Raw genomic sequence first — 8,453 nt, 5'->3', positions numbered from 1 at the left:
CTAATAACACACCATGAGCACACATCACACAGTGACCACCACAGCCTAATAACACACCATGAGCACACATCACACAGTGACATCACAGCCTAATAACACACATCACACAGTGACATCACAGCCTAACACACCATGAGCACACATCACAGTGACATCACAGTCTAATAACACACCATGAGCACACATCACACAGTGACATCACAGCCTAATAACACACCATGAGCACACATCACACAGTGACATCACAGCCTAACACACCATGAGCACACATCACACAGTGACATCACAGCCTAATAACACACCATGAGCACACATCACACAGTGACCACCACAGCCTAATAACACACCATGAGCACACATCACACAGTGACATCACAGCCTAATAACACACCATGAGCACACATCACACAGTGACCACCACAGCCTAATAACACATCATGAGCACACATCACACAGTGACATCACAGCCTAATAACACACCATGAGCACACATCACACAGTGACATCACAGCCTAACACACCATGAGCACACATCACACAGTGACATCACAGCCTAATAACACATCATGAGCACACATCACACAGTGACATCACAGCCTAATAACACATCATGAGCACACATCACACAGTGACATCACAGCCTAATAACACACCATGAGCACACATCACACAGTGACCACCACAGCCTAATAACAGATCATGAGCACACATCACACAGTGACCACCACAGCCTAATAACACACCATGAGCACACATCACACAGTGACATCACAGCCTAATAACACACCATGAGCACACATCACACAGTGACATCACAGCCTAATAACACACCATGAGCACACATCACACAGTGACATCACAGCCTAATAACACACCATGAGCACACACTGCCCACAGACCACTGATGATGACGCCACACAGAGAGCACCATCACAACTAAACAACACATCATATAGGTATAGTTACCCTGAAATTCCCTCTTGCTTCTACCTTTAACCAGCGAAGTTCAGTCTCCGTAGAGACTGTCAAAAATTGCCGGTGCCGGCTATATTTCAAGCCGTCACGGCGGGGTATTGGGAAAAGTTTTCAATTAGCAATAATCGCGCCTCGGATAAACCTCATTGGCTACGATACTGCCACTGCGCAAAGCTACCGAGCACTGTCCGGCCGGGGCTCCCACATCCCCGGCGTGCGTGGCTAGGTTATGGCGACTGCACCGCCCAGCCCTGATCTTCTCATTCCTCACGTGCTGCCCCCCTGCTCTCCTCCCAGCCCGCCCGCGCCATGTGCTGCACTGATACACAGCGGCATATGTATTTATAATCACATACATGATAGCAACGAGTGGGGCATCATGGGTATCCTATGGAAATGATGCAGGCGGCTCGTGACGTCATCCGCCCCTTTACCCAGGATTCACCTCTGGACACTAATAAGGAGGAGCGTGGTGATGGCTGCGTGAGCTGCATGGTGTCATCGGCGTGGCGGGGATCATAGAGGTGCTCGGTTCTGTTCCCAGTCTCCAGAGCGTCTGCGTCAGGATCTACACTGCTGTAAATGAATCCCGATTTAGTACTCACCAGCGCCACCTAGCGGAATTCAAGAATAATCCGAGCCGGCGGCGGCTGCTGTGACTTGCAGGTCATCCAGGAGCCTTTGCTTTGTGGCAACGTGAGCGACGCGCAGGTTACAGTCCCATTTCTCCCTGTATGGAAACTGCTGGGGATGCTGGCTGTTTTGCACAGCTGGGATTGCTCACGGTTAACCCCTTCCATGCTGTGGTGAGCCGCAGTAGCACACGGGTCAGAGGCCTTTATCAGCCTCTTTGGGCCCCACTGTGACCGCAGGCACTGGAGGGGTTGTTTCCTGGGGCCGATCATATGAGACCCCCTGATTTCTGTGTGGCCCCCTCGCAGCAGTACGTTAATAGACTCGCATTGCTACCTGCAAGCTGACGCGACCGCGACAAGTCGCCCAATAATGAACCATGCTCCTTTCCCCATCTTCCCTAGGGGTTACAGTCCGATAGTGCTTGTAAATACAAGTCATTTTCTGCTTAGTAACATTTGTGGCCATTATAGAGCTATTAATACTTTGGTTTACAGCTGGTTGCCTAGGAGACCGACCACCACTGCTGTCTAGCGTGGAAGCACTGTGCTGAAGCTGGCTGGCATTAGGCGGTAGCAGCGCACTGCAGCGATCCGGGTCAGCGTCAATCCCGCGCTTACAGCTAAAGGGAAGTCCTGTTAGATAGCCGTTCAGCGGCTGACCTCAGCCCATTTTTAGGAGCCAGAACTGGTTTGCACTCATTACAATAGAGAAGGTCTGCACAATGTAACCTTCCAATCAGCTTTTGTGATAGCCGTCAGTCTCATGTAAGGGCGGTGTACATCTGAGATAGCAGCCATTGCTCCTCACTAGCAACCAAGTGTGGCTGTGATCTCAGTGGAGCGTGCGAAATAAGTGGCTGCCAGTCATCTTTGGCAGTGGCTTCTCTCCGAGTTGGCCCCCGACATGCCTGCTCCTCACCCACTGTCTGCCGTCAGGGAAGAGTGGGGGCGCCACATACACATTAGATGGTCAGCCGCCTCACCAAATTCTTCCCGTTCAGCCGTGCTTCTCTCTGGCTACAGGAATTGACAATGTATTAAGACAAAAATAAAATATAGGTTCCACCCCTACATAAAGTAAAAGCTCACAGACACAGAAAAAGGACTTAAAAATCCTCCAGAAAATTGAAAAAAATCAGAGAAAAAATCAGAGATGATCACCCCTACAGAACGTGACAGTCTCACTGGAAATTTTTTTATTTGGTCACATATAAAAGATTAAACTCCAAGGACCATTCGTGCTTTCTTCCTTTGGGTAGCAATCCCTCTGTGCTGGACATATGCACAGGACCGCACCGCTGACTCAGGACCGTAAAGCGGGTGGATTTGTTTTTTAATGTTACAGTCACAAGTACCAGTTTTATCACAGATCTCGTGACCTGAAGAAGCATTACACGTGCCTATGATTATGGCGTTAGTTCTGGTCAGAAGACCATGGGTCAAGATTTGCAGAGGTAATTGTCACGGGTGTGTCAGACAATCATTCTGGACTCAGCTGTAGGTCATTTCGATTAGCTTAATGGGAACCTGTCACCCCCAAAATCAAAGGTGAGCTAAGGCCACCAGCATCAGGGGCTTATCTACAGTATTCTGTAATGCTGTAGATAAGCCCCCGATGTATCCTGAAAGATGAGAAAAAGGGGCGGTCCAGTTCGGGACCTCCCATCCTCATACGATGACGTCCTCTTCTTGTCTTCACGCTCCTGCGCAGGTGTACTGATTTGCCTTTTTGAGGGCAAAGTACTGCTGTGCGCAGGTGCTGGGAAAGGTCAGAGAGGCCCGGCGCCTGCGCACTGCAGTACTTTGCCCTCAAAAAGGCAAATCAGTACACCTGCGCAGGAGCGTGAAGACAAGAAGAGGACGTCATCGTATGAGGATGGGAGGCCCCGGACTGGACCGCCCCTGGGTGAGTATAATCTAACCTCTTTCTCATCTTTCAGGATACATCGGGGGCTTATCTACAGCTTTACAGAATACTGTAGATAAGCCCCTGATGCTGGTGGGCTTGGCTCACCTTCCATTTTGGGGGTGACAGGTTCCCTTTAAGCATCTTCTTGATTTTTGTATCTTTGTTATGGAGCGATTTCCTTCTCCCTCTAGGACCCTATAGTTTCCTCCACCTTCTGCTGCTAATTAACACACCTTTGCTGAAGGTTTAAATACCTTCAGTCTCTTCAGCAGGGTGCTGGTGTTAGCTCAATTTCCCCATCTGGTTGGAAGTACTAGCAGTTGGCTAGTGTCTTCTTGGAGGATTGCTGGCATGATATCTCTGTGGTGTTCGCTAAGTGTATCCCCTCGTTTGTCCACCTTCCCTGTCTTTAGTTGTAGTGGTTGCTGACTAGGGTTTACCTTGTCCCCTCCCTATCCAGGGCCTATCGCTAGGGTCAGGCAGGGACTGGGTTACTGCTCGGAGATAGGTACGAAACCTATTTAGGGACGTCAGGTGAGACAGGGTGTTGTTAGATTTGCCTAGGGGTGTACACTCCCCCCTTCCCTAGGGTTTGGGATTCCCCTCCCTCTCCCTGTTGTGCACCGTGCTTCTCCCACACCCAGCGTGATAGTAATATGGACAAGACATTACAGCCGCTATACAGTAATGTGAATTAGCCCTTAGGGTACCGTCACACAGTGGCATTTTTATCGCTACGACGGCACGATTCGTGACGTTCTAGCGATATCGTTACGATCTCGCAGTGTCTGACACGCTACTGCGATCAGGCACCCAGCTGAGAATCGTACGTCGTAGCATATCGTTTGAAACTTTCTTTCGTCGCTGGATCTCCCGCTGTCATCGCTGGATCGTTGTGTGTGACAGCGATCCAGCGATGCGTTCGCTTGTAACCAGGGTAAACATCGGGTAACTAAGCGCAGGGCCGCGCTTAGTAACCCGATGTTTACTGTGGTTACCAGCGTAAAAGTAAAAAAAAACAAACAGTACATACTCACCATCTGATGTCCGTCAGGTCCCTTGCCGTCTGCTTTCCGCTCTGACTGTCTGCCGGCTGGAAAGTGAGAGCAGATCACAGCGGTGACGTCGCCGCTGCGCTCTGCTCTCACTGTACGGCCGGATCTCAGTCAGAGCAGGAAGCAGACGGCAAGGGACCTGACGGACATCAGATGGTGAGTATGTACTGTTTGTTTTTTTTTACTTTTACGCTGGTAACCACGGTAAACATCGGGTTACTAAGCGCGGCCCTGCGCTTAGTAACCCGATGTTTACCCTGGTTACCTGGGGACTTCGGCATCGCTCCAGCGCCGTGATTGCAACGTGTGACCGCAGTCTACGACGCTGGAGCGATAATCATACGACGCTGCGACGTCACGAATCGTGCCGTTGTAGCGATGTAAATGGTACTGTGTGACGGTACCCTTACACTACAGTTATCAGATCTGTGTTGTATCTACCCATGGACTTGCGTGTCTACCACAAATACAGGACAGATTTCTATCTGATAGATGGCTGTGAAGGTTCCTATTTAACGACAGCAAGCAGATGTCTTAAACTGTAAGGAATTAATACACAAAGCTTGAATCTTTATATATTTTTATTATACAAAGAATACCATTTATTTTTTTAAATGTCTTCACCTCTTGCACTTAGGAGTATATAGGTAGGGGAACATGGCGCAGTCACAGATACTACGACCCTAATATGGCAGTAGAAACACTGTCCGTGGCACTAGGATGTGTGGGTAGAAAAGGCGGGTAGGGAGTTGCCAACATAATTTCTTCCACTTGACTAAGGGCTCAGTCTGGCGACCATTTTTTTTTTCCAGTACAAGAAAAACGTACTAATTATTTTGATCAGAGTATAGTACGAGTTTCATCCGTTTTTCTCGTGTAAGTGGAGGAAAAAAAAAAAGTTTCTCCACTTGCTATGTGACAGTACCCGAAAATTGGGCCACACTCGGATGGCATCTGAGTGCATACCATAGGTTGAAGTGAAGGACAGCATCCAGTCAGGGTGAAAGAAATTCTTCTTTATTAAGCCATAAATGCGACGTTTCAACCTCAAGGGTCTTTATCAAGCATACATAACAATCAAACTGGCAGCCTTAAATAGGAAGTGAGGAACAGGCTATACCATTGGTTGAGCAACGTGGGTTGGTCTTTTATAGATCTGATGATTGGTTCTGACATGACAGGCAGCTTTGTGTATAGACATTTGATTCCATACATGTGCTAGTTATTTTTACTACATGTTACGCTATGGGTTAAGTGGGTTGTATATAATATGGTGTCACATTTTTAACTATATTGTTTTTATAGAATGCATATTTTGTATTGTTTTGGTAGATCACTGAACTTTTTTATGTAAGTTGTGTGGGCGGTCTATGATGAGGTGATTGGTGGGTGATGACCCACTTCCTATTTAAGGCTGCCAGTTTGATTGTTATGTATGCTTGATAAAGACCCTTGAGGTTGAAACGTCGCATTTATGGCTTAATAAAGAAGAATTTCTTTCACCCTGACTGGATGCTGTCCTTCACTTCAACCTATGGTATGTACTCTTCCACTTGGCTCCAGTGGAATTAGGACGTGCATCCGCCTCTACTTGCTGTATTGTCAGAAGTGCTGTCAGCCGCTAAACCTTCATTTTGGCATCTGAGTGCAGTCCGATTTTTTTTTCTTCACTGACCCATACACTTGCATTCCCGATTTTGATCCAACCTTCTGATGAAAATCGGACACGTCTCCACGATTTTCCTTGGACTGCTCTGTCCTCAAAAAAATCACGGACATATGAATGGCCCCATAGACTAAAATAGGTCTGAGTGCTATCCTCGAAAACCACAGATAGCACTCATACATGAAAATTGGACATCTGCATGAGCCCTAAGTGTGAAATCCGAGGTAGACGAGTTGGTGGGTTGCGCAGAGGCAGTAGATACCAAGATGCAGGGGTTTAAAAAGAGAAACTGATGTTCGAATTCTTACCTAAAGGAGAGCAGGAAACTGGGCAGGTGTTTGTCCTGGGGGGACCTTGACACATGGCATCCTTTTAAATGCTCTTTAAATAAAAGGTGTCTGCTGATTCCCTTGAAATGTTTTATTATTTTACACTCGGTTCTTTTGGAAAGGAGTAATAAAGATTTGAGAGGTTTCATGTTCAGGTCCGGAAAGCCCCTAATCTGTGACGTAACGGAGATTCTGTAGACGGTCACATTTTCCTAATCGGGGTGCAGTGTTGGAGAAGTGAGGACTGCAGTTTCCATACATGGGAAGGATTTGCTGGTGATCTCACACTGACCCACAGTAAGCACAATGAACAAACACTCCTCACTGAATGCATTGTGCATGACATAACTATTTAGTGCGGATCATTTGACGGATGGATGGATCGCAGCAGCCAGGGGAGCTGACAGTATTCCCATTCCACCCACTGCACAGCAGAAGGAAAGCTGGAATGTTTGTCATCAGTGCCTTGTCCCATGTCTCTGGGAAGAATGGGTAATGGTGTTATTGCACCTTTCATCCCTAATCTTCTAAAATAAGTGTAAAATGGGATCTTGGACTATTCCCCTTGTACTGGAATATATGTAGCACATGCACTAACATGCACAAGGAGAAAGGGTATTCCTATGTTATATCTTAAGTAGTAATGAGCGAACATGCTAGGTATTCCTATGTTATATCTTAAGTAGTAATGAGCGAACATGCTAGGATAAGGTGTTATCTGACCAGCATCTGGTCACCATGGCAACGATGGGGACCCCAAAGGCAGAGGCGCTGTCAGCCCTATGCCAGCTTCCGGAATGCTGTGAACATTTTTGATCGCAGCATTTCGGGGTTAAAGTACCGGAAGCTGTCGATGACCACTCCTAGCACCTAGTACCAGCTGTCAGAATCGGCTGACACCCACGGCAAACGCCCACGCACCCTCTGTGTGCAGGCGATCACGATGATGTAATATTCCGTCACTTGTCAAATAGGCCCAGGGCACATGGATGGAATATTACGACCGATGTCAGACAGGGGTCATCAAGTGATTATCAACTTGTCAAATGGTGAGGGGCCGACCAGACTGTGGAGTCTGAGTCCATTATGGTGGAATCGGAATAAAATGAACAGAAATCAACTCCTAAAATATATAATACTAGAAATAGGCCCGATGCTGTCGCATCGGGAGTGCGGTGAAATTACATAGACGTCACCGCTATTCCCCACGTAGGCGCAGTAACAGCCGCGTCGTTACCGCGCATGCACAGGTAGAGCGCGCAGTTGTGGCTGTTACTGCGCCTGCGTGGGAATAGCGGAGACGTGTATGTCACTTGTGCAGGCGAAAGTGACACTGCCGAGGTGCCTTATGGGATTCGGGGACAGCGGCCGGAAGTCCCACTGGCGATTATTATATTAGATATTGGGTCCAGTAGTAGAATGCAGGATGTGCTGGAAATGTTTTCAGAAGAATTCAGAAAGTTATGAAATGTCCTATAAATGTCTGTTTGGTTTCTGATCTAAGCATCTAGGCCAGAGGTGAGGAACCTTTTTTCTGCCAAGGGCCATTTGGATATTTTTACCATCCTTCAGGGGCTGTACAAATTGCGCCCACAAAGAACATCTTGAAGCTGTGCTTGGTTTCAGGTTGTAATCTTTCATTGCATGCCCTTAGTTCTCAGTAGTAAAGCACTGTATGCACGAGCTCAGAGTAAGGGTATGTGTCCACGTGCAGGAAACTCTGCGTGTTTGACGCTGCGCAGAGCCGCAGCGTCAAACACGCAGCGTCCAGATGTTACAGCATAGTGGGGGGGATTTTACCAAATCCCGTCTCCACTATGCGTGGTAACACGCATCCGGCAGCCCTGCGATTCCGGACATGCTGCGCGTCTTTTAAGATCGCAG

At 47.8% G+C, this 8,453-nt stretch overlaps 1 non-coding gene across 1 annotated transcript; it reads right to left on the bottom strand.

Annotated features, from left to right (window-relative positions):
- Positions 1–1,010: 1,010 nt before the first annotated feature.
- On the bottom strand, positions 1,011–1,151 carry LOC143797431 (U4 spliceosomal RNA). Its single transcript, XR_013220463.1, has one exon. It is a non-coding gene; the product is annotated as a U4 spliceosomal RNA (small nuclear RNA).
- Between the last annotated feature and the right edge of the window lie 7,302 nt (positions 1,152–8,453).

This window comes from Ranitomeya variabilis, chromosome 1 (genome assembly GCF_051348905.1).
Source record: "Ranitomeya variabilis isolate aRanVar5 chromosome 1, aRanVar5.hap1, whole genome shotgun sequence".
NCBI lineage: Eukaryota > Metazoa > Chordata > Amphibia > Anura > Dendrobatidae > Ranitomeya > Ranitomeya variabilis.
Note: the sequence above shows the minus strand (reverse complement) of the source record. Positions and strands in the feature narration are given on the sequence as shown.